Here is a 27,436-nt window from a genome sequence, read left to right on the forward strand (position 1 = left end):
CTATCTGAGCATATTTTCTCCTGCCACTGCTAGAGGTTGGATGTTCTCGGGGGCTACTCCACTAGAGCGTTCCTGGTCCCCAGCCCCCTTGTAGCCTCTGATACCAGTGTTCACTGCTGAAGGTAAATTATTATAATCTGTTTCTTTTTCCCTGAATTATTCGTCCAGATCCTGTGGATTTGAAGGTTTCCTCCCGGGTTCCACACTGTGCCCATTGTCTGGCACCGTGCCTGGCAAAGAACAGAACCTAATAAATATTTACCATCTACACTGCCTCTCTCTTTCCACTCCCTGCCCAGCCCACTCTGATTTGACTTCTGCCTCATTGCTGCGTCAAAGTTATGCTTAGTCTAATCTGATTTAAGTCTGTAGTCAAGTTAATTGCAAGGGTCCAATGTCAATTTCCTGTGCTCCATTTATGCAGATGTGATGTGCTATCACTATGCTTATATATGTTACCATTGAGGGAAGCTGGGTGATGAGAACAGGGGACCTCTGTGGACTCTCCTGGCAACTACTGTGAGTCTGTTATTAGTTCAAAGTAAAGAGTTAAGAAAAAATATATATATATAAATATATTTTATATATATATATATATATATATATATATATATATATATATATATAAAACGGTTCTCACTAAACCCTTAGTGAAACCTCTCTGGAAATCAAGCCAATAGGCATTTCCAGTCCTCATCTTATTTGACAATTGGTATCCACTCCCTGTTTCTTTAAATGTTCTTTTCTTGGCTCCCTTGATACCACACCACCTTGTTGGCCCTTGTCTATTATAGGCACTGTTTCTTAGTCTCCTTCACAGGCAAAGGCTCAACCACTAACTGTTGGAATTTCTCAAGGCCCCTTCCCAGTCTCACTCCTCTTCCCAAAGCCATTTCCTCTATTCTCTAGGCATCAGTGACCACTGCAAAGATGACTCACAAATGCACACCTCTGGTCCAGTCATTCTCACTTGCTCAGGTTTCACTTTGGAGACTGCAGAGCTCCCTTTATCTCAACACAGGCAGCTCCTCTCCCAATAGCCTCTTTCCTAGCTCCCATCACCAGCATGCCCTAGCCTACTCAAGTGCTTCCTATCTCAGTGAATGACCATCATCTGCCAAGTTCTGTAAGAAACTATATTCTCTCTGTACTCTTACTACCAGCATCCTACTCTGAGCCATCAAACTTTCTGGGCAGCAGTGTCAGCCTGGCCACTGCTCCCACTGCAATCCCTACTCTGCACAGCAGCCAGAGTGTCCTTTGTAGAGTGCAAATCTGGCCATGCCATTCTCAGCATAAAATCTTCTATGTTTTCTCATTGCTTTTAGGGAAAAAAGTGAAATCCTTTCTCTGGCCTGCAACATCCTGCATGTCCTGGTTCACATATGACCCCTCAGCTTCATCCCTTGTGAATCTCCCATTGTTTACAGTACTCTAGCTATACTGGACTTCTTCAAGCTCCTCAAACACACTTTGCACCTCTCCTGTCGCAGGACCTTTGCACATGCTGCACTCTCTACATCTAGATGATTTTTCCTCCTCCCTTCACCTGGTGAATTGTTGCTTATTCTTCAGGTCTTGCTTGAATGTTACCCCCACAAGAAACCTTTTATCAGGCTTCCAGCCCAAAGCAAATTCTTTCATTTTAAGCCTTTGTGCAAACCAATATTTAGCCAGAACACTGGTTACAAAAACTGAAGTATTTTTATACAAGTTTTTAAGTAGCCACTACCCTGAATCCACATCCTTTAGCCACTAAAGGGTTACTTCCAAGCGCAACATGGAGACTTTCACCCACCAAGAACTATGTAGGTTCAGATTAGTCAGTGCCTATTCAGTATTTTGAATATTTCTTCTAATTCTAAACACAATCTTTTCTACCACATTTATTACATGTGTAATTTTAGAGCTATGTTGAGATTATTTGATTAATAACTCCCCTACTGTAAGTTATATGAGGTTGAGGGCCATGCTCACTATCATATTCCCCATATCTAATGCAAAGCAGACACCCAATAAAAATGTTCAATAAATGAATGATTTAAGTGAATGAACAGACTTTTCCCAGATAACATCTAATTTGATCCCTGAATCCCATAAAAACGAAAGTGCAAGCTACACGGAGCACAGGTAACAGTAGTGGCTGACCCCAGAGGATGGTTTGGAGGCAGGTTCCCCAGGCAGTGCCTTTTCTGCTCTCCCACCTTGTCCCCTTCCTGAAGACTTGCAGAAGACACTCTTTATTGTTACCACTCCCAGATCACTGCAGCGCTTCCGGACTCTTTAGCATCTCATATCCTCCATCCTGTCACCATGACCCAGTTTTAGACTTTGGAATTCAAGCATTGCTGACAGAATCTGTGTGTGGCTTTTTTCCCCCTCTTCTCTAAATAAAAGATGAAATCAGAATGGTCATGTATTTGCTGTCTCAAAATAGTGCTTTATTTAGAGAGAGAAGGTGTTAGTTATTACTGGCATTTAACATTTGTTGAGTGAACAAAATCTGCTGAACATTGAAGAGAACATGGAATTAAAGAGTTCCTGCCCAATGTGTGTTGTGGCCTAAATTAGACCCAGACAAGTCACTAATGTGCAGAAAGGATGGATCTGCAGAGTGCCCCATTGCAATGCATAAAACATGCTCCAACTGAGGAGGGAACATTTTTTTCCTAAGAAGAGGGAATATTGTGGTCAGGACTTAGAGGTAAACCTTAGACCATTTTAAAAAGAGCAAAGAGAACTAAAAATTCCATGTGAGTCTTTAGAAACAGAAAACCCTTGGGAAAAGTAAGTGTTCTCCCCTTCTGCAAGGGCCTTCCCTAAGAGAAATGCAGTCCCTAGGTTCCTACTGAGACATATCCAGTCCTGGGTCTACTGCCAGCATGTGCTGTAGAAAGCCCTGTTGGCTTCAGAAGGTGTCACACTGTAGAGGACCGCACTTCCAAGAGTGACTACATACTGTTTTGCTTTTTTTTTTCCCCCAGAACAGTTACAGTGTTGGTAGAATTTAAGGGAAAAAACACTTTTTATCCCTTGGTGGGGTTTTTTTGGTTTGTTTTTTGTTTGTTTGTTTGTTTTTTGGCATGGAGTGGAATGCAAGTCTCACTTTGCCCAATGAGACCCTGCAAAATCCCAGTTGCCCAAATGAATAACACATATGACTTCTGTCAGTTTTGAACTGAATCCAAAACAGGGTGATAATTTCTGCACATTGGAGTTGATTCTGGCCTGGGGGATGAGAGGCTGTGCCGCTGGGTCTGCCACACACTTGGGCAAGTCTTTTATCCTTTCTGGGCCCTAGTTACTGTACCTGAGAATTGGACATCAGAATGCCTAGCTTGCTGGGTTGTTGCAAGCACTAAATATACTACATATATAAAGAACTAGCAAATGGCATGGAATATGTGTTGGTTGTGTTTCTAGCACTAAGGACATACCACCTTTATCTAGACAACTAAACAGAAACTTGAGGTCAGGTCCAAATTTAGGCTAACAATTCCAGATGCTTAAAGTTTTTAATTCAATAGATGACATTCACTTGTCTAAAGGTAATTAACCATTAATAGAGGACAAGAAACATATGGATTCTTGAGAACCTCAGCTAAGTCAACAGTCTCTAGCCTTTCCAAGTATTGCAATCCTGGGAAAATAAAGGAAACAGATCTCTAAAAGGAAAATATCTGATTGGCTACAAGTCTTAAGTGTAATAAGATGCTTAAAATTGACTTAACAAAGAGCACTTTTTATATTGTGAAGTGATCATCATACTCTTTCAATTTGAACATTATTGTGAACATATGAGGCTGCTGTACACAGGTCATAAAAATGTCAGAAGAGTGAATAGATTTAGCATGAAATATTAACCTCGGGAAAAAGCCTCTCTAAAGATGTAACCCCCTTCCCATTAATGTGTGTGATTAAGCACTCTGAAATTTATTAGTGCAGCATGAAAGACGTTGCTATGATAAGACTTGGCAGTGACCTCCATTATTGGTTCTTACTCAGCCAAGTTTACAAAAGGAAACTTTAAGGCATTTCATCAGAGGGAAGCACTAGAGTGAGATAGCAATTCTGCCCCAGGTGACTGTACGCTGTGGGCAGAGCACAGATGCCAGTGGCAAGTCACTTAAAGCTCAGCTTTGTGGACTTAAAGTGGAACTTCTTCCTTCTATCGCTATCTCCTGACATCACCCACGTGGAGGAGAAAGACCCTTTGTCAGGGCCTTGGAGTCTGCCCACACTGTGTGAATCTTGGGAGAAGACATGAGCTGGTTCCAGGAGATACCAGTGATGCAGTTGCTGGGGTAGCGAGCCCTGCCTTCAGAGTCAGAGTGAGTACTCTATTCTAGGTCTACAACCAAGAAGCTGCTGGTCTTGGGAAGGTCTTTAAGTGCCAAGTCTGCCATCTATATCATAATATTATATACAGAGGAGATGAAAAGAAAGAATAGAGAAGAGATATAGAAAGAGGTAGAGAGAGACACAGGCTACAGCTTGTCCCCTACTTCAGGTATGTGCCAAACATCATGGCAGGTGCCCTGCAAGCAGGCTTGGCTAGATTTTCTAGTGCCTCCAATAACTAACTTACTTCCTTTCTGTGGCTGTTTCATGGCTGTTTCAGTGCAGTATGTGCACTGTGGCTGTTTCAGTGCAGTATGGCCCATGTGCAGAGTCATGCGGGGCTTTGTTCACATTCAACTGGGTGATAAGCAGCATGTGTCTTCACCCCTGTTTCCACCTCGCTGTGGAGGCAAAGCATGCATACCTTTTACAGTCCTTGTAAAGCCAGTGTCTATCAGCTCCTGAGTTGCTGTTGATTTCATAGCGTAGGATTTATAGAGAAGAGCTGGTAGCCAGACAGGTAGGTATAGGGTTGGGCAGGAGCTGGGATTTAGACCTGGGCAGGTGCAGCTAGTGGTAGGGGACTGGCCCGGGGCAAAGCTGGTCTCTGAGACTGAAAACCATCTCCATTCCAGGATGGGGGTCAAGAAGAAGTTAAGTGCCCCTTGAAGTGGATGGGCCCAGAAATGAGGAGTCTTATGCACAGATGAATTGGCTTTAAGGAATCTGTCCCTAAGGGCAGGCACCCAGGCTCTGAGCTTATGTTTAGACACTCAGACCCAGGTATCTTAGGAAGTCTAGAGGACTAGTAAGGTTACTGACACAGTAACAGAATGGAGATCTAGTCAAATCCCTGGACCAGAAAAGAGACTATTTGGAGGAATTCCAGAGCTACGAGTGTTGAGCTGTGAGATAGGGGTACTCGTGGGTCAGCTCCCCTGGGGCAAGTGAACAAAAAGAGTGATTTCAGGCATAAAGTGGGAGCTGAGTGGTCAGCAGAGGGCACCAAGTCAGCCTGCCATGGAGGCTGACGATGTACACAGCAGAGCAAATTTGGAAAGGAAGTGGGCTAAGCTGCAGCTGCTTAAGTAATGCTGGGTCTGGGAAAACCTGGGTGGGGCTGGGGGGTGTTCAGCCATGGTGGAATGGCAGAAGGAAGAGATATGGAGTCTTGTGGCTTAACCCCCTCGCTGTGGCAGATGCCACCTCTCCCTCCACTGCCTCAGAGCCTCTTGGCTCTGCCTGACTTTGAGACCATTGGTCATTTTGCTATGCTCCAGCCCCTGCTATGATAACTGGCTCTCTGTGGGGTCCCATCTGACTGCACAGCATCTTGCCTGCCTTACATACCTCTCACCTCTTGGCCTGGTGCCTCCTTGTTGATGCTGAGATACGAAGCTCAGACAGACTCCTCTGAAGCCTGTACATGCTCAGCTTGGAAGTGTTGGGATCTTTAAGCAGTGGGAGGCAGAAGCCTGAAAATAAATGATCCCCTATTCTTCCCATCAAACAGGCTTTCCTGAGAACCCAGTGTTTTCCAGGCGCAAGCAAGCAGTCAATCACATGGATACCAAAGAGTGGCTAGTGCAGTAGCTCCTGCTCTTGCTCTTGCCCCACTTCAAGGGGCACTTAGCTTCTTCTTGACCCCTAACCTGGACTGGAGATGGTTTTCAGTCTCAGAGACCAGCTTTGCCCCTGGGCCAGTCCCCTACCACTAGCTGCACCTGCCCAGGTCTAAATCCCAACTCCTGCCCAACCCTACACCCACCTGTCTGGCTACCAGCTCTTCTCTATAAATCCAGCACTATGAAATCAACAGCAACTCAGGAGCTGATAGACACCTTGTCCTTAGGAGGCTTTACAACGACTGTAAAAGGCATACATGCTTTGCCTCCACGGCCAAGTGGAAAGAGGGGTGCAGACATGTGCTGCTTATCACCCAGTTGAATCCTCCCGTCTCACTCTCCTTATCCCTCACGCTTGCATCTCTGGCATTGCACTCTTTGGGAAACTAGTAGGAGATACACCTTGGCCTCTGGCTCTGCTTCACGGAGAAACTCGCCCACCCACCTGCCAACATTCTTATGTCTTATAATTTGATTCCATTAAGGAAAGAGAAGAAATTTGATACTGGAAGGACCTCATTTACACACGATACAGTGTCACCCATGACACAGTTCTGCAGTCCAGGCTCAGATGATGTCATTCTAGTGAAGTACCAATGTGTGAAAGGTTGTCCCAAATGGACTCTTCTCTGCAGTTGAGGTTGTCAGCCTCTTCTTTGGAATCCCCCATGCAGACTTCTTTTCTCTCAGCTAAAGAGGCTCTTCTCTGTTGACTTCTGACTTTGAAGTTCTTGGTGCATCTTCTGCACACTCTTTAGTGCCTCCTGGAGCCCCTGTCCTTGGCCTGCATAAGAGAACCCAGGCACTTATGTCACTTATGTATATGCATAGGAGGACGAGGTTAAACACCAAGCCAGCTCATTAAGTCCATTTGAGCGTCTGTTTTATCCCTCTCCCACTGAACGTACTTTTGGTGGCCCCAAATTAGAGTTTTCTCTTTTACAATTGCCTGGGCCCTTTGAAGCTTGTGATAACATGCATAAGATGCTCAGAGTCCTCAATTGTGACTCCTTCCCATCAGTAAGTTATAAAGCCTCTCTCTTTTTGTATTGTCTGTTAAGAGTCTTTAAAAGAGAACTGTTGTGATGAAAATTGTATTCTAATGTCTTTAGCTATGGTACTACCAGCATATTGGGCCATTAGGGCACAAATTATTATAATTAAAGATATTTCACACTAATATTTAATTCTTGCTCATTTGAATGTATTTTAGCTGAGTACTGTTGCTATACTGATACACTGAACAGCCTTGTAATCCTCTTTGGCAAGTTTAGCTCTTGAGTTCTCAAAATCAAAACTAGAAAAAGTCTGAGTTTTTAAAATAAGATTTAAAAAATCCTATGTGGAAGAGAATAGTGTGTATATTTCATGGTAAAACTGAATTTCATCTTGGTGAGAATGATCCTGCCCTAAATTCGCTTTCCTAAGCCCTCCTTGTGTGTCCATTGCCAAGACTCCTGCACAGCACAGCTTCCTGTTGAGAGTGGACTTCCAGCCACACTGACTCCCACCCTGGGGAAGGGTAGGTGGACCTCCCCATGCCAGCTTCCACCCCACTGTTTCCTGTAGGTTTCCTCCAAGCCACACTTTCATGTCCTCTGCTCAGGTTCGCAGTTTCTACAGAACAGCCTCCCCAGCCCAGCAAATGATGGTGAAAGCACAGCGAGGAGAGGACAGACCTGGCTACCTCCCTTCCTGAATTTTTAAATGGCACGAATGGAAGCTGTCTTGCATTCTAAGAGAGGAACCCGAGACACAGCCTCGGGTCACATCCCATGTCCTCATTGCAGCACATCTTAAAAACAATTTCAGAGCAATTTTAGGTTTATAGCAAAGTGGAACAGAAAGTGGAGTTCACATATACCCCCTGCCCCTCACATGTACAGCCTCCCCCACTATTAACATCCTGCACCAGAGCGGTGCATTTGTTACAGTCAGTGAACCTGCACTGACACATCATTATCACCCAGAGTCCATAGCTTACATTAAGGTTCACTCTTGATGTACTTTCTATGGGTTTTGACAAACGTATAATGACATGTATCTAGCATTGTAGTATTACACAGAATAGTTTCACTGCCCTAAAAATCCTCTGTGTGTCTCCTATTCATCCTTCCCTATCCCCTAGCCACTGGAAACCACTGATCTTTTTTTACTGTCTCCATCGTTCTGGCTTTTCCAGAATGTCATGCAATTGGAATCATACTTGATTCCAACTATATGACATTATGTAGCCTTTTCAGATTGGCTTCTTTTTACTTAATAATAGGCATTTAAAGTACCTCCATGTCTTTTCATGGCTTAATAACTCATATCTTTTTAGTTCTAAATAATATTATATTGTATAGATGTACTGCAGTTTATCCATTCGCCTACTGAAGGACATCTTAGCTGCTTCCAAATTTTGGCAATTATGAATAAAGCGGGTGTAGACATTCATGTGCAAGTTTCTGCAGACATAAGTTTTCAATTCCTTTTGGGTAAATACCATGGAGCATGACTACTGGGTCATATGGTAAGAGAATGTTTAGCTTTGTAAGACACTGCCAAATTGTCTTCCAAAATGGCTGTATCATTTTGCATTCCAACCAGTAATAAATGAGAGTTCCTGTTGCTCCACATCCTCATCAACATTTGATGTTGTCAGTGTTCTGGATTTTAGCCATTCTAATAGGCATGATAGGTGTGTAGTTGCACACATTACAGCATTTTGGGGGCCAGTATGGTCACCACTTAATCGCATCTCAGGTAGATTCCAAGACTTTCAGTTCACTTTTAGTTATGAAACAATTGAGTCTAGTTTAAAACTTTATTCTTACATCAGATTCAAAGCTTCCCCATCTGGTGTCACAGCCTGGAATTCTCCCCTCTCCCTCTTCTGGTGCTAGTTCTTCCTGTTTGGTTAGGGCCTGGAGGAGGGACTGAGGATGGAGAATATACATCTGGTTACTTCTCAGTTGTCATTCTCTTTTCTGTTGTCACTATTTCTCCATGGGTCACCCTTGGGCAGCCAGAGTACAGACAAAAAGGCTAAAAGTAGACACTTTCCACAGTGCCCACTTATTCTTGAAAGACTCACATGTCTTTGCCTTTTCAGATGATGGGCAAGCAATCTCTGCCACTGGTCCTCTCAGCTCCACCATCTTTGTCCGTCCCTTTGTGCTCCCTTTGCAGTACACACAAGCCTGTTGTCTAAACAGAAGCTCAAATGCACAATGAGGTCCCAGCACCACTTCTTACAGCATCCCCAATCTTTACGAGAAATTCTCTTGAAGCCCCTTATTTGGTTTCAGGTTGGGGATGGGGTAGCAGAGAGAGGGAGAAAGGATGGGAGTTAATTACCTGTCTTCTGGAACATTCTATCAAAAGACCAATGGCTCCATATCTCTTGCTCACTCCTGCTCCCAGTTCTTTCCCCACACAGACTGAGAGAGGAGAAGGATCTAAGGTAGTGGGCCATTATAGGGCCTGTGCCATAATTGGGGCAGAAGTTGGATCCAGCTGTGAGATGCTGCGCTGGCCCCTGACTGATACAGAGCCTTCTCTAGAACAGGTAGTAAACACAACTCCTTTCTTCTCACCTGAAGGCCAGAATTTCTGAATAGGGCAGGGAGGGGACAATTGAAAACGCCCCCCTAGTATCCTATTATGGAGCATCAAGAGGTATGTGGGGAAGGGGACTTCACAGCTGTCCTCATCTGAATATTCAAACAGTTAATGACCTAATGGCCATTCATGACAGAAAAGCTGATTGCAGCAAACAGGAAATCTCCCTGCTAATACTCACCCCTGCCTGTTCTTGACCTTACCTTGGTTACTAGTAGTCAGGCACTATTCCCCTTGCAGTACTGCCTCATTACTTGGAAGGTGGTTTTTAGCCACACCTTTGCCTGCTTCCCTCCAGTTAAGCACAACCTTACCCCCTACTGCCCTGGGTGATAGAAATGCAAAGCAAGCCTGTTGACAATTTCTGAAGACCCCAAGAGGATGACTATCAGAATGAGGCCAGTTCTAACTGACTGAATTTTCATTAGTGAAGATCATGAAATGCCTGGCCCATGAAGGCTCGAGGTTTGCATCTGGTGTGAGCTCACATGAGTGGATGCAGAAGCTTCCCAGGTGCTGTGGGTGTCTCTTGGCGGCATTTTACTTTATAATGCTCAGTTTGGGTTCCTCTTCTGCTGAACCTAATTTTTTCACTCCAGGGGTAACCATTTTTTTCCACTTTAAAATAATGATGCAACTTCAGTGATTTAATTTAGAGAGGTGATGAAGTGACCGTTCAAGTGTTCAGCAAATGGATAAAAGCCTTTCACAAATTCCTCAAAAATAAACACTCTCATCTTCGGAAAGGTTTACTAAATACACACTGTAAAGAACTAGCCATCAGTATATATACTTCTTGTTATTCGATGGTTGCAGTATTATGTTTTATTCAAGTTTTGTTACATGGATATGGAAAGGTAAATTCTGACCCCTGAAGCAAAGAGGATGGTCATTCTGCAAGTAGGGCAGGGACAGCAGGAACAGAGAAGAATCTCACCCTGTCTTGACCATGAAGGTCTCAGGATGTCTAGGAATGCATTTCTGGGGGGGGATAGGGTTGTCTACAAATGGTGCCCCCAACATCAGGCCAGGTCAGGCCAGGCTAGGAGGTGAGGGGCTCCAGTAGGTGGCCTGCTGAGTTGGAGAAACAGTTGGGGGACGGAGCTGAGTGAGCTTGGTGAATCGCCCCAAGAGAGCCTACTAGAAGGCTGGACTCTGTGCAACACAATATTTCTCTGTTTGTTGTGTCCTTAGTGTTTATTGTCCTATGGTTTTCCTTTAGAGTTTAACAAAGCCATTCAGCTCACCTTGAGCTGTGCTAAGGTGAAACATGAAAAGCTTCATTTGTGAGATCATTAAAAAGGGATGCAGTGCATTCCTGGAGGCCAGCATGGAGGAAGCAGTCATAATTAAAGTGAGACAAAAACAAATGGGAGGAGAAAAAGTGTGGAGGGTGAAAATTTCACTCCTTCATCTATTTCAACAACTGTTTATACCTCTGCTCAGCACTATACTGAGTACTAGAGCTAAAGCAGCAAACAAGACCATCAAAGCTTGTTCTAATGGAGGGACACAGAAAAGACAAGCAACATAATACAAATAATAATTGTAGCTAGTTCTAAGTGCAATAAAGAAGGAAGAGAAAGAGAGCCAATGTGGCCTTCAGTGTGCCCCGTGTGGTAGGCAAGGGGGAGAGATGTAGGTGGGGAGGACAGGGAGCTGAGCTGCACCTGTGTCAGGCAGGAACTGAGGGGTCCTGCTAAAATGTTTGGATTTTATTCCGAGTACAGTGGAAGGTGCTGATGAATTGTAAGCAGGGGAGTGATGAGATCCAATTTACATTTTGAAAAGAATCCTCCAGTTGCTGTATGGGGAATGGATTACAGGAAGCAAGAGTGAAAGCAGACATACCTGTTAGGAGGCTACTGTGAGGATCCGGGCAAAAGAATGTGGCAGCTTGGCCTAGGTGGCAACAGTGAAGATGGGGGGAAGGGGGTGCAATCAGAATATGTTCTGCAGGTAGGGCTGAAAGAACCTGATGGTGGCTTGGATATGGGGATAAGAGAAAACAAGGAATCAATGATGACTTCTAGGGTTTTAGCTTGAACAAAAACAGGAGTGATTGGTGGTGATGGTTGTGCTATTCAAGGAGAAAGAAAGAAAGAAAAAAGAAAGAAAGAAAGAAAGAAAGAAAGAAAGAAAGAAAGAAAGAAAGAAAGAAAGGAAGGAAGGAAGGAGGGAAAGAAAGAGAGAGAAAGAAAGAGAGAGAGAGAAAGGAAGAAAGAAAGAAAGAAGAGGAAGAGAAAGAAAGGAGAGAGAGAGAGGAAGAGAGAGAGAAAGGAAGGGAGGAAGGGAGGAAGGGAGTGAGGAAGGAAGGAAGGAAGGGAGGGAGGAACAGGGATTTTTCAAAAGCGGGATGAAATCTGAGGACATTTAATCCTTGGGCCAGCAGAGGACAGACCATCATTGGAAAGGGGGAAGATTGTTCCAAAGTCTGATGTTCTTAAGTTGAAAATAAATCATCTCTGCTTTTCTCTATAGTTTCCAGTTAATTTGCAACCACTTGTTCATTCTGTATAAGCCTTGCCATTCTTGGGAGTATTCTTGTCTTCATCTCCAAAGACAAATTCAGGGATAAAAAGAATTACAATCCCCAAGTCTGTGTTCAGAGAGTAGATACTATCTGCTGGAAGACTTTTATATATTTTATTTAAGCTATTTCAAGAAATGGATTAAAGTAGATATTAACCAGTTAATATAGTATCCTAAATGCCAATGATCTGCACATAAATAGATGTTTTGGTATAAATGAAGTGCGATTGTAGGGGATAGAGACCTTGGGAGGGAATTCGCAGAAACAATCATAGGAGTTGACTAAGGGATTTAGAGGCAGAAAGGAAGATGCACAAAAAAAAGAATGCCAGTTGATCATCATTAAGGACTTCAGGGCTATGAGATCTTCTCTCTTCTTCCCAGGATACCATAAGGGCAGCTTTCTTCCTCAAAGACAGCTCAAATTGTTTCAGGAGTCAAAGGGTGACCGCCTTAGCAGTGATGTGATCACATAACAGGTGGAATATTGGGGAAATAATTAGGAAAAACAAGGTAATTTGGAGGGATTCTCCTACCCAGGTACTGACTGAGAGAAGCATGCAGAGACCATTTGCATAAATCCTAAAGCTGAAGTCCTAAGGGGGCTATGACTAAGCATCCTAGAGATTTGAGCTCTGAGAAACACTGAAGGAGCTAGTAATAATAGGATCCCTCTGCTGCTGTTTTCTCTTTTCTAGTGAGGAACTGGGACCTTGAGGGACTGTGAGGGACACCCACACAGTCAGACATGCTTGTTTCCTAGAACCTGTTACTCCATGCAAAAGAAAGCGTTGGTTATTGATACAGTGCAATTATGTCATTGTCAAATTCTCTGCATCAAAGAGGAAGAGATTCCCTCCTGAACAAGACTCAGAAAACATGGCTGATGACTGCCTTAGCTGACTTGCATTGCTGGTCATGCCACCAGGTGGACTTGGGGAAGTGATGCAAAATGAAAGGCAGATGCAAACAGAAAGAGACAAGGTTAGAGGATTGGAAACATCCGTCTTCCATCACCATCTTGGACCCTGATTCTGACTGTGGTCTTGGATTTCTATGTCTTCGTTTCCCTACTTAGTAAATGGTAATGAAACTAGGCCACAGACTGTGTGTATTTGTTGTAAAACCCCATAATATTATGTAATGTGCCTTAAAATATTGCCTGGAAGTAGCAAATTATTTCAATATAGAGGTATTGAGATATAAATATAGATGTAGATACAGATACAGATATAGACACACACCCCAGTGCAGCTGTGCTTATTATACAGAACCCTACCAATGATAACCCTGAGTAACACTGGACTGCTTGCTTTTGAAACACATAGAAGCTGTTCCTGGCTCTGGGCTTTTTTGTACCTGCTGACCCCAATACCTGGAATGTAACCTCTTCCCAATGTTTGCATGTCTTGTTCTTTTACTTCATTCAAATCTCTGCTTAGCTATCACCTACTCAGAAAAGCCTTGACTGACCTACCTTTCTATCTAAAATAGAACCACCCCTCTGTTCTTTCCAGTCCCTTACTCTATTATTTTGGCACAGTATTTATCACCACCTGAAATTATTGTGCCTAGTATTTGTTTATTTACATATGACCTTTGTATCCCACTAAAATGAGAGCTCCATGAGGATATGGAGCTTATTCACATCCATGACCCCTGTGCCTATGACAATGCCTCACACCCAGGAGGTAGCTCAATATATTTCTGCTGAATAAGTGAATGTTATCAAAATAAGCAAATGAATGATCAACTCCATGGTTAAGGAAAAAGAAACCTATACTTTTTGCAATAAGTGTTTAAGAAGTCTAAAAATACTATAATAGCTTTTCTTCTTATCTGTTGTAATGCAAATAGTCCATTGAGAGAGAGGGAGTTTGGCAAGAGGGAAGTTTAGCTTCTCCTGACATGAGTTACTGCACAGCACTCTGGCCCTTACTATAGTGGTAGGGGTGGGAGTGAGCTCCTACAGGAGGCAGTGGCAATGCTGGGGGCTGGTTTGGGGAAGTTAGACCTCTTTTTATTAAGCTCTGCTGCCCCCCTTGGGCTCCCCTGCCATCATGCTAAGCATACATGTGGCCATGCCAAGGCAGCTTCAAGGTGAGCCGCTCCTGCCTCCAAGCCAGACTGCCATCCTGAGGCTCCTCACCCTGGGGAAATTCTGTTGGGGTGACAAGGAGGCTGCTGTAGTTGGATGGCTTCATGCAGTGAAGGTGGGATGGCCAACAGGGTATACTACAGGAGGAGCAAAAGAAAGACACCCCTGGGGACAGGGCACCCAGTACTTCCCTTCTCACTGACTTCTCCCAGCTCCCTCTCACACTGTCCTCTGCTGAGGGGTCACTTTGGCTCATTCATCTGTGCTTTCAGTGGCTTTTCCTGGTAACATATTCTATATGTTCATCACCCTATGCACAACATATGTCTGTTTTTGTTCCTAATTTACAGTTTCAACAGGACATAGGTGCCCTTCTCTAAAGCAGATCAGCTACTGTCCATTTTGCCTTTCCCTTCTGGATACCCCTCTGGGCTCCAAGGGGTATATGCCCGCAGCCCCACCAGCACTTACAGGAAGCTGCCTTTTTGGTTTTAGCTGCTGGTTCTCCTCCCATATTTATTTCATACAGTATTGCCCACCTCTGAGACCATTCCCTAGGGCAACCACATACAATCCATTCATTTGACAAGTATTTGTTGAGCATCCCAGCACTGGACTGTGCTGTCTCCCATGAAGTTGTAATCTAGAGGCTGGAGGAAATAGCAAACATGTAACCTCAGCTTACAGCTGACTGGGGCTGTGAGGGAAAGGGATTTACCATTATGATCTAACAAGGGAACCTGCTTTTGGTGCCTAAGAACATGGTATTTAAGTTAAGTCCTGTTGAACAAGTAGAAGTTAGCCAGGTAAAAATTGAAGAGCAGCACGTTTGAGGGACCTATGCCATCAGAAAGAGCTAAAGGAGTTTGGGAAAGAGAGGGAAGATCAAAATGTGGGGGACCCTGCAAGGAAAGGACAGAGAAGCACAAGACCAGCAAAGTTGCTAAGATCAAACGGGGCACCAGCAGCCATTCTGACGACTTTTAATTTTATCCTAAGGGCAATGGGAAGTCACTGAAGAGTTTGCTATTGTATTAACTGTGAATTGGAAAAAGGTCAGAAGGAAAATGGGGAGTGATTGTTGCAGTAGCCCAGGGGACAGGGGGAGGAGGGAATGATGGAACTTGAAGATTTCTCAAAATGGAGGTGGAAAGAAGTAGACAGACTCAAGATGTCTTTGGAAGCATAACCTTGGAAAGACATCTTAGAGTATTCCATAAGCCCTTGACTGCATACTTCAGGACTTCTACTAAGTGAGAAAAATGAAGACCCTCTTATGATTAAGCCACTGTCTCTGTGACATGTAGCAGATGGGGATCCCTAACTGATATGGCCTCTTTATCCCTACATTGGCTAAGCTTGTGATTCACTGTGGCTCATTAATTAATAAGCATAAAGTTCTTGGTTATGCCTAGCATGTGGCAGGCCTGCAGTAAATGGTAGCTAGATGTTAAACATTAGCCACACAGCTACACATAAGCTCAGCCATTGCAGCCTCTGTTGGGGCATTGTGGCTAACACCTTCTTCACAGAAAACTTCAGTGAGGAACTGGGACCTTGAGGCAGGGAACGGGAATGTCTTTGAAGAACCTTCTCTCCTGCTACCTTCTATGAGCTAGTTTTCGCAGTCTTCTTCCATGTGATCCTCTGGACACACTGGCAAATGTTTGGGTGTCTTGTTTTCAACCTGTTAGCAGAAGGGAACTGACAGCATCGCTAGATTAAGGAGTGAACCAAACTGTATTAGTGCTGGGACTATCACAAGCCACAGCCATTTGTTCACATTTCCACTATGGCATTGATTCTGTCTTGCATTATGGCCATTGAACAAACTCTGGAGGGCAGGAACTCTATCTAACTCAACTTTGTTTCCCCACAGCGCACACAGCACTAACTATAGGTTGGTGCAAAAGTAGTTGCAGTTTTGCCATTACTTTTCATGGCAAAAACCGCAATTACTTTTGCACCAACCAACAGTCCCTGCCACAATGGGGCATGACTGTATAAACACGAATGTGTTGAAATGGACTGAAATAAAGATATGTGCAAAGAAGCAAGAGTGGTGATTTATCACATGTGGATTGGTTGCTACCACCGAAGTCACACTTTATGTCAACTATCTCACTTGAACCTCATAGGTAAGACATAATAAGTATCATTGTCCCAGATTCTATGAATAAAAAACCTGGGCTTAAAGGGAGGTGATGTCTTGCCCAAAATCACATGGAAAGTCGTTGTAATCACAAGAAGCCTGGGTCTTCACTGTAGTTCACTGTATCATACAACTCCAGGAGGAGGGGGAGAATGTACCTGGACCACAGCGTGAATGGTGCCCTTCAGGATCGTGCAGTGGAGCAGGACTGTGTCAAATCCTGCGGCAAGGGTTTCACTGTTACTCTAACGCTATCGCCTGAATGTTTCCTTTTCCTTAGGTCCCAGCCATAGGGCTGTTCTCCAAGGGAAACATCACCTCTTCAAAACTTTTAGTCTACTGGGGAAGTTTATAGGCTTGATTTAGGCTTATAGGTTTTATCCCTTTTTGGATACAAGGAACAGACTCTAAGGCAAGTGATTTATTTACGTTCAGCTAGTTGGCAAGTGGCTGATCTAGAACAGGAAACCACGTCTGTAGACTTCAAAGCTCATTCAGTTCTGCTTCCAGGCTTCTCCAACAGGAGTCTGACTGGGTAGCCTTTGGACCCAAGATGGTGTGTCTGGACCATAGACTCATGAAACCACAAAATAAACTTACTTTTCATAATGCATTAGGAAGTCTAATGCAATCATTGTATCCGATGTTAAAGATGAAATATAAGACTTTAAATAAATTCCAGACTTGCTATAAACACCTGGGCTAGTGCTTCAGGCACGGTCCCAGTTAATCCCCAGTCCCTCAACTGTTTACTTCTTTCTGCAGTATTGGGATGCTTTGGTGGAAAGGTTTGAGAAGCACAGGGCTACGCTACAGTGACTTCCCTAACACTGAGCTTCCACTTTTCACCACTGTGCAGAGAAAAGCAGTTGGTCAGAAACTGAGTTCCAGTTTCAACATCGCAAAGCAGCTGCTGCTTGTAGCATGTGCACTTTTTATGGGTATATTTTATCTGTAAGTATATCTAAAGAGGAATAAGGAAAATGAGCTTTAAAAGTAGGTCATGTCTTCAGCTCAGAGCATGGCACACAAAGTACATGCTCAGTAAGGGAAAGCTAATTTGTTATATTATTTCTTAACTCTTACAATCATCATAGTAATCATTATGTCCTTCAAAACCAAGATCACAATTGCTATGTGTTACATATATCAGAGATAGCAGAAAAGAACCATAATGATGCCAGGTTGGCATTTAGAACCATAATGATGCCAGGTTAGCATTTAGAATTCTCTAGAGAAAGTGGTTTTCTGTTGATGTTACACTCACATGAAGGCAGACATCAGTAACTATAGCAGAATGAACTTCCCCAGCTGAGAGGAAAGAAGAACTTACTCATTTTTAACTGATTTTGGTGTATTAAGTCCTCATCTCAGGCTAATGGTGGAATGTAGATTCCAGAAGTCTTCAGTATTAATGAAGAAGCTGGGATTGATGGTGGGACAGCTACTCTCTCTACTTGCTGGACAGGATGCACGCAGGACAGCAGTCATCACCACAATCACAGATGATATGGAGAGTGCTATTTGGAATGCAGAGAAGCCTTTGCTTTTCTGGCTCTGTTTACAAATTGCTGCATTTGTCCTTTTCTAAAAGCTACCTGGAATATCAGCCTGTCTGAGTAACTTACATAGGAAGAGTCTTACATTGGAGTTTTGGTCCTAAACCAGCATAATGCCATCATCATAACACAGACAATGACACACATATTGATCCTATTTTCCTGGTTGCTTTTTCTCAGCACCTTGGTAGTCTCCGTGATTTTCACCATCAAGGGGTGCAATGCCTTTGTCTCAAATGCTAAACGTTAGATGGTCTCTTGGGTTCAACACATAATGCTCAGGAGGCCATGAAAAGCTCGGTAACATTGAACATTTTAAAAAGGCAGCTTAAAGAAATGTATAGCTTTGGAATGCACAACTTCCCATTGCTGAGTGATGTGTAAACACAATAACCTCACACCAGGCAGCGTGGTGTATTAGTACTTTCTGAGGGTTTCATTCTTCCATTGATCCACTTGGGAAATTCCCTATAAAGATTAAGAGTTACTGGGGAGCGGGGCTGTCAGCAGGAGGGGAAGAACATGATGTTACTATCTAATTTTACTTTATTCTTACAATGAAGAATCATTGTTTCTAGATCCAAATGTAATTCTAAAACTTCTGTGTGATTAAAGCTTAATGCTATACTGAGAGAAGATTTACTTGCTCCCCATTAGAGCCAAATGTAAAATAAGATGAAATTATAATCGCTTCTAAAACTAGGGGTCTTTGGCTGTTTAAATTGTGTACAGTACACAAGCAGGGTGCCTTCCCTATGTCATGGGGAAAATGAAACCCATGTGGGAGGTAACCTGAAGCAACATGGAGTCCAGGAAGCCATTCTGCCCCTGTATACACCTTATTAGGGAGTGTCAGGGTCTCCTCATTCTCCCTTAGCCAACTCCCAGGGAACCTGCAAAGGGGTGTGTAGGAGAGTGAGGGAAGAGATTGCTCTAAGGTTTGCATTGGAAATGGACCAGGGCTGCTGTAGAACAACAGCAGGTTTGCTAAGCTCTAGAATGAGATAATAATAGGGAAGCCACCAAGAGTTACCCAGGAAGGGAAGGGAGCAGTAGGGTTGGGTCTTCACTTGGGAATATGAAGATCTGATAAAGGGCCACAGATTTGGATTCTGGACCAGAATTGCCCACCTCCTAGTATTCAGAGCTGTTCTTGCTCCCCTGAACTGTGCCAGAATCAGAAGGGAGGGATGAGCAAGGAGAGTGTTATAAACTGAATATTTGTGCCCCTCAAAATATATACATCAAAGCCCTAGCCCTTAGTATGACTCTATTTGGAGATGGAGACTCTGAGGAAATATTAAGGTTGAATGAGGTCATAAGAGTGGGTCCCGGATCCGATAAGATTAGTGTTCTCATGGGAAGAGGCATCTGAGAGCTCTCTCTCGCTCTCGCTCGCTGTGACTTCCCTCCATGTGAGGGCAAAGCAAGAAAGCAACCACCTACTAGTCAGGAAGAGAACCCTCTCCAGAAAACAAATTGGCTGGAACCTTGACCTTCAACTTCTAGCCTCTAAAACTGTAAGAAAATAAATTTCTGTTGGTCTGTGGAACTTTCCTGTGGCAGCCCAAGCTGACTAAGATAGAGAGCCCTTTCCATCCCTGCAGCTGAGTCCATATCAGACTGAAGCTAAAATGCAGAGTGCTAAGCCTTTGGAGAGATGGTCCTGACCTATACTCTCTACCTCCTAGCTGTGTGCACTTGGGTCGGTCCCTTGAGATCCCTCATCTTTTTAAGTTGGGATAAAAGAACATGCCTGACCTACCCCACAGGACTAGTGGAGAATCAAATATGTAGAGCATTATTTTATTTTATTTTATTTTATTTTATTTTATTTTATTTTATTTTATTTTTGAGATGGAGTCTCACTCTGTCACCCAGGCTGGAGTGCAGGGGCGCGATCTCTGCTCACTGCAACCTCCGCCTCCCAGGTTCAAGCGATTCTCCTGCCTCAGCCTCCCGAGTAGCTGGGACTACAGGTGTGTGCCACTGCGCCCAGCTAATTTTTGTATTTTTAGTAGAGACGGGGTTTCACCATGTTGGCCAGGATGGTCTCGATCTCTTGACCTTATGACCCTCCTGCCTTTGCCTCCCATAGTGCTGGAATTACAGACGTGAGCCACTGTGCCCAGCTTGTTTATTTATTTTTAAGGAAGGCTCATTGAAGTATAATATGCCCATAGTATAATTCACCCTTTTCAGTACACAGTTCTGTGAGTCTTGGCAAACACGGTCACTTAACTTCCACCACAACCACGACATAGAACATTTCCATCACCTTTAGGCTTCCTGTGTGCCTGACTAAAGCAAGTCCTCCCCTCCTCTCAGTTCTATAGTTTTCTTTTTAAAATATCATGTAAAAGGAATCACCTAAGGGTTTTGAGTCTGGCTTCTTCCAAAGAAAGACATTTTTCTAATATCTACTCTTTGCAACAATATTTTGAAGTTGGCACAATTATTAGAGTGAAGAGCTGTGGAAATGTTATGTAAAAGCAAAAAGTGTAGGCAAACCTGAGGTATAATTATTATAATCATTTCTATCATTATTATTATTATTATTTCACAGTAGAAAAAATACAATCAAATTTGAATGGAAATTTTGTGTTGAATTTGCCTTATCTAGAATCCAGGTGTCAGGAGATAGTCATAATAGCTCTGTGACCTGTCCCTTCAAAACAGATGATAATTTGGCTTATTTGGGGAGAGTAGTTATTGAATGACGTAAAAAGTATTTGACAAAATATTGTTAGCATTAAGGTCCAGCACATCTTCTCTTTGACTAATCCAAAAATACTTGGCCTTGAAGTTACTAAGTCATTACCTTATGTTTGTGACCAGATTGAAAGATGTTCTAGGCTGCAAATAACAGCAGTTCCAGGAGTGGCAATAATCAATTTCCAGGGCTCAAAAGAGGGAGATGAAGCTGGTTCCAGCACTCCTCCTTACCTGCCCTGAGCTGTGTTCATTCCGGAGTGAGAGATGAGGCAGAAAAGCCTGTTTCTACCCACAAAGTATCCCCTGATTGAATAGCTACGTGCCTAGAAGCCCCTTATCACTCTTTGTAGCAGGAGAATTCTCATTTTCCTGGACGTGGTCATTGTCTGGCCACAATGGCTCCAGGTTCTTCTCCAAGGGGAAGATTTTTGTGGACATTGTTTCTTTTTTTCGGAGATGGAGTCTCACTCTGTCACCCAGGCTGGAGTGCAGTGGCGTGATGTTGGCTCACTGCAACCTCTGCCTCCCGGGTTCAAATGGTTCTCCTGCCTCAGCCTCCTGAGTAGCTGGGATTACAGGTGCGTGACACCACCCATGGCTAATTTTTGTATTTTTAGTAGAGACGGGGTTTCACCATGTTGGTCAGGCTGGTCTAACTCCTGACCTCGTCATCTGCCCACCCTGGCCTCCCAAAGTGCTGGGATTACAGACCCTGTTTTTAACCTCCTTTTACAGATGCAACATGTAATAAATAAATAAATAAGGTCTAGCTATTCCTTAAAGTTTAAAGATTCATGAATTTTTAAGGAACACATCAGGAAAAACTGCTGAGACAAAGCAATGGAGCGTAGGGTGTGAGGAGGAGGTCTAGGAGCCCCTTCAATATTTAATGCAACCAAAAGCCTCTGACAGCTAATCATCTCTTAATGGGGCTTGCCCTTTGGCCTACAAGTTTCTAAGGGACTAGAATGTTTGGCTTCCAAATAAGTTATCACTCACTCACTGAGTAAATACTACAAGCTGAAAGTGGCCTCCCAGGCATCATTGGTCTTTGCTAGGTGAGTTTAGAAGGTCCCAGATTGGCATTACTCACCTCTAAATCACTAGCAGCTTCAAAGCCAGAGAGGCATTTGCTTTGGGTCTGTGGAAAGGCTCCTGTCTACCAATGTGCCTCTCAGAAGCACAGAAGGGAGATGACAGAGGGAGAGTGAGTTTTGGTGGAGTATGATCCTTTGGGGAAGTAAGAGACAAATGAGAAAAGACTAAATGCAACATTTGGGTCTGGACAAGTGAGATTTGAGAGGAGATTCATAGGGAAGTAGGAATGGACAGGGAGGGGCAGTATGGAGACGAATGGATACAGTAGAAGAGAAGGGAAGAAGATGGGGACACAAGGAGGATGATAAATGCATTTTCTAAGAAGCCCAGCATAGTGGGGAGAGCTAACCTGTCACCTCCTCTCTCGTCTCCAAGTATACCTGGAAAACGAGTGGTGCATTCCTCGTTAACGTGTGCCAAGGATAGCAAACAACAACAACTCATGGGAAAGAACCTAGCCTGTCAGCATGAAGAGTGGTGGAATAGAGAGCTGTCTTCAATACCATTTGGTCGCCAATTCATATTTACACTTCTCAGCAAATTCCTTCATTTCCCTAAATTCCAGTCTTCCAATTTCAAAAAATAAATTGTTCATTAAGCCACAAACAACTGAAATTTTTCACAATTTACAACCTAATGACCAGAGTGTGTACTTTGAATTTATTGAGTAAGAAATAAACTTTGTAGTCAAACCAATTAGATGTGTCCATTCTGATTTAAATATAAAATCATTGATTTCTAATGCAAGATATTTGCACCAAGGGCCTTTTAGTATTTTCTTCAGGATTTATTGTCTTGAAATACCTTTCAAACAGGTAGATTTAAAGAATGTTCAGGCCTGGGTATTTTAACTAGAACGCAGTTGTTATTTTTCTCTACATATCACTATCAAAATTACGAGGTGTCATAGAAATAAATATTAAGGGCTAAAAGAACAGTTCTTTTCTTGATATATTTTAAAAACCGGATCCATTTTTTTTTCAGCTTGATTTATTTTAGGCACTATGGAATTTCTTTTTGGCCTTGTGCCTCAGACATTGTTCTGATTAGCTTTGCTGGTTTAACCAAGTTGCAGTGATTAGCCCTGATGGTCATCTGGTTTTTAAAATTATGTTTTCATAGTTTAACTTCCCTCTTTAGTCTCTCTTAATTTTCTCCAGCCTCAGAAGAGATGTGATACTAGTAACTATCTTTAGAAAAATACTCCCTTATGTTACACATAATGAAGTCTTCCTAGACTTAATTCCCAGACATAATAGTTCCAAGTCTGCAACATGGACACTCCCCCTGTCTACTGTACAGGTGGCAAACCGAGACATGGGTTTTCTTATACAACTTAGAGAGCCTTTATACTCCTTGTGAACCACAGTAGATTTGGCTGCATTTTGAGAAGTTATGAATTTCTTATTTGTAGCATCAAATAGATGAGACTGTTTCCATCTGTCTCATCTAAGGCTTGGTTCTATCGAGAGTTTACAGAAATGACTGGAGAATGGACAGGAAGGTAGTGAAGACTGATCTGTTTCAAGGAACACATTGAGAATTCCTCCCCCAAAGAGCAGCATTCATGGGGAACCCATTAAAGACATGGTATGCTTACCAACCCCTGCCTCATCCCCCATCAGAAAGAACTGATTCGTGTCCATCCCTCTTGAGGCATGTGATACGTTAGGCAAAGAAAGGAGTTCCTTCTGTGTTCCCAGAGCTACACGAAGAGCACTAGAACCATCCCTGAGCTGCAGCAGGAAGGGAGAGTTTTTTCTTGAAGTGGTGGGACTTGAGCTTGCCTTCATAAAGGAGACCTTTGGGAAGTAGGGAGAAAGGGAAGAAGATCAAACTTTCTAAGAAGCATGAGTAACTTGGCCCTGGGTAGGAAGCCACCTAAGCTTGCTGGCTGAACACAGAGTGTGTGTGGAGACTGGAGAAAGCAGAAAAGCAGAGTGGTCCATCCTAATGAATACAGGATGTCCAATGGGGAAAGGTTTGGTATGTGGCTTTAGGTAAACTACTTAAACTGACTGACTTTTAGGGGCATTACTTGCACTATCCAGGCAAGTCCACGTCTGCTCTAGAGCATAACTGTTGGGTTCAAGTGAGATAATTGAATAGAAATTCTTTGTAAATGTTGAAGACTGAGTATTGATGGATGATTATGGTGGCACTGAGGTGGTGGGTGATTCCGGAACCACGGCGTTTTTGTGCTGGAAGTAACCAAGGGCTGCCCTAACTCTTCACATTTTACCAATAAAGACAGAAGCCAGACCTGAGGGTACCTGCTCAAGCTGGTTAATAGCAGCACAAGAACTAGAACTCCAGTCTCTTGGGTTGAGGAAAATAAAAATTGCAAGTCCAAGTCAACTCTCCAGATAACTGGGTTTCTCATCTTGCACCAGGTCAACCTGGTGAGTTTAGTGAAGACCATGAGACCCCATTCAACTTAATTACTGGAGAGCCCCTGAGGCCCCACAGCATATCAGGCTGAGAGCAGGAATTCTGACTCCCAGTGTCATTCCTGGGATCACATTCCATCTCACAAATATTTAAGCAAGGGCATGAGGGCAAGTTGCCAAGTAGTACAATACAAAACAAATGTCTCATTGTGTTTGTTGCTGCACAGTGTGTTGTTTGTGTGGTCCAAAAACCATCAAGTGACTATAACTAGAATGTGACAGTAATTTGTAACAACAGTGACTTTTTTGGGGGGAGGGTCTACTTTTGTGACATGCTTCAAAATTCTGAGAAAGGGTTGCAAAAGAAATGTTCAGAAATGTACTAAATGGGCTTAGAAAACTTGTGAACCCTGTCTGAACTTTTATTAGATTGTCCCACCACTCACCCATTTGACATCTGAACAAGGAAAGCATTATTTATAACAGCATGCGTGAAATCCCAGAAGGGATTCTTGAAAGAATTAGAGTGAAAAATCTGCCCCAAAGAGACAGCAAGCAGAAAATAAATGATCAGATGAGAAAACATGTAAATCAAAACGTGAATCTTTTGTTCTCTCTCTCTTCTTTAAAGGAAACAGAAGCTTTTTCTTGGCTATTAGCAATTCAGGATAGAGAACCAGTATCAGGTTTTCTATCTTGCATTGCTAATGACCAAAAAAAGTGGGTGCTGCTATCAAAGAAGCCACTTGGTTAAGGCCAAATGAAGAGTTCAGGAGAGTGACATATGATGATTCTTCTTAATGTCTCCAGAATGGCTGCTTCTGGAGTAAGTAAGAGAGTGAAGTTTCCAGAGAAGAAAGCCACACCTCAAAAGCATTAATACTTTAAGACTTAGAAAACACTTTCACCAATGCCTGCTTGAGTAAATACCTCCCAACAACATTAGGAGGTATACATTATTACTTACATATAATTATTAAACCTTGGCCACAGAGACATTTGGCAACTAGTCCAGGTTACCCAAGTAGGAAACAGGTAAGTGAGCGATTGGAAACCAGCTATTGTCATCCACTGCATTGCAGCTGTGAATACCCAGGTAGATATGGAAATCCTGAGATCTTGCTAGATTAACACACCTCAAAGTGTATTTTTAGCTGTCTTACCCGAGACATATATAAATGGTTATCTCTCCCACAAACATACATTCAAATAGTTTAATTTACCAAAGTTAAGTTTGTTCTTTCCTGCCAAACTCCTCATATACTTTAATAAGCCTCAGTCCCTGATGGATCTCCTTGAATTGAAGAGGGTTGCAATTTACAGTACATTTGACATATTTGATCTAGGAACTTCTGGGGTTGTTAAAATAACACAACTCAGACAGCATAACAAGAAGACCAGGTCCCAGTCTTTATTTTAAGATTCCTACTTCTCTAAGCCCACTTTGACCACTGGGGTTCTATTTTATCTAATGAGAAAGAACAGCAACACCAAAATGCACAATGGAGCTGGTTGCACCATAGCACTATGCTGACATGAACAATGATGAAATGAGCTCTTCTTTATAGGGTAGGAAGAAGGTTAAAATGAGAGAGGTAAGGTTAAAAATAAGATGTATAGCAGAAGGGATTATTTTTCCCTTTGATTTCATCTTACCCATTTTTTTTTTGCATGTTAGGTAAGCAAAACAATGCCATGTTTGTATCTTAAGAGGTCCCCAGAAAATGCTTGCTGTGTGGATGAAAATGGTCTGTTAAAATGTGTAGACCTCTGTCCTATCTGCACCACCCAGGCAAGGTCACATAATTGCCAGGAGCAATTTCATCATCTGTAGGCTAGAGGTGCCACCAAGAGTCCTGAGTTCTTTATGGTTTGCTCACACAATTAAATGACACCAGACGTGTATAGATGTTTTCTAAACCATATGGTACATTCCAATTATGGCTTCAGAGAATGGCAAGGAGACTAGAGATGCTTTATTCTAGGGGTTAACAATCTTTGAAAATGTGTGTGCCAAAGTGCCCAGCCTTTTCTGGCACATAAACAGAAGGGTCATTTGCCCACCTCTGCAAGGTGGCAGCAGCATCCCTGCATGGCCCAAAGCAGTCCTCTCCTTGGCATTGCCATGTGGGCTGCCCAGACCTGGTGGGATCATTCTACCCTCATACCGCAAGTCCTCCAAAGCATCTGGAAACAACAGGTCCTCTGTGTATGTCAGCAGATTCCCTCTCCCAAAGTCCTGGGCACCTGGGGGTCACAGAGTTATAAACAGGGCAGATATTTGCCAAACCAGAAATGTGCTGAAATAGCTGCACCCATATTTACTACCCACATCCTTTCTGGTTGGTCAGTGTCTGTGCCACACTGATTGCAGTTTGAGTATCGACCCTGAGGGTGACTGTTGCCACCACCTTCAGACATCAAGTAAGACCATAAGAGAAGTCTCTGTCCATTGAACACTGATGACCTGTCACTGCTGAAGGAAGAGTGAGGAAATCTAAGGCCAATGGAAGCCAACTTAGCCTTTATGAGCTTTTTGTTTATTAAAAACTGAATAGTAGAGATGGGTCACCTGAGCCAGAAGTTTTTGTCCCTATTTGTCAAATTTGGATGCATCATACAGAGAAGAATGAAATAAAATATCCTCCCCCTTTTGTACTCTTGTGCTTTCTTTGGTGCTAAGAACATCACTGGGAATCACCAAGCATGTTAGACATCTCTGACATTTCAGCCTCTTGGGTTCTGGGGTAGGGGAACATTTTCCAGACACTATTAGTTTATTTTCTTCCTTTAATAAATACTAACTGGATATTGAGATTAGAATTGGGCAGAAACTCTATGCACCATTACTCTATAAACTCAGGACCCAGAGTTGTTAGAGAGGTCCAATTTTCTGCTGTAGGATAAGCCCACCTGCTCTCAGCTGTCAGGCATACTGTGTAGCATGGTGGTGCTGGGGGGTTACCAGGATGAAAAGCAGAACCTACCAGCCACAGGACTACTGTGCAGAAATCTGTTCATGGGTTTGAAATCAGGCATCCCTGACAAACCTGGAAATGAGCTTCCTAACTTTCCTCCATGAAGTAGGAAGTCACATACAATTTTACTTTGTCAAAGAAAGTTTTCTTTGCCTGTACTAATGTGATTGCGATCTGATGCCCCAGTCTCAGTGTTTTCATTAAAATGGGCATTTAAAAAAATGTATTTATCTATTGTGGTAAATAATCTAAGGAGCAGTGCCCTGTAATAGAGGAAAGTCCTGAGCTTAGAATCCAAAGACCTGAGTTTTTGTGTCTGTAAGCAATCTGAATCTTATTGCC

General features: G+C 43.0%; 1 protein-coding gene across 8 annotated transcripts in view; it reads left to right on the forward strand.

Moving 5' to 3' along the window:
* Positions 1-27,436, forward strand: part of NTRK2 (neurotrophic receptor tyrosine kinase 2) — a 358,176-nt gene that overhangs the window by 323,349 nt on the left and 7,391 nt on the right. The window lies entirely within an intron of this gene.

The sequence above is a fragment of the Pan troglodytes genome, chromosome 11 (assembly GCF_028858775.2).
Source record: "Pan troglodytes isolate AG18354 chromosome 11, NHGRI_mPanTro3-v2.0_pri, whole genome shotgun sequence".
In the NCBI taxonomy this organism is placed as follows: Eukaryota; Metazoa; Chordata; class Mammalia; order Primates; family Hominidae; genus Pan; species Pan troglodytes.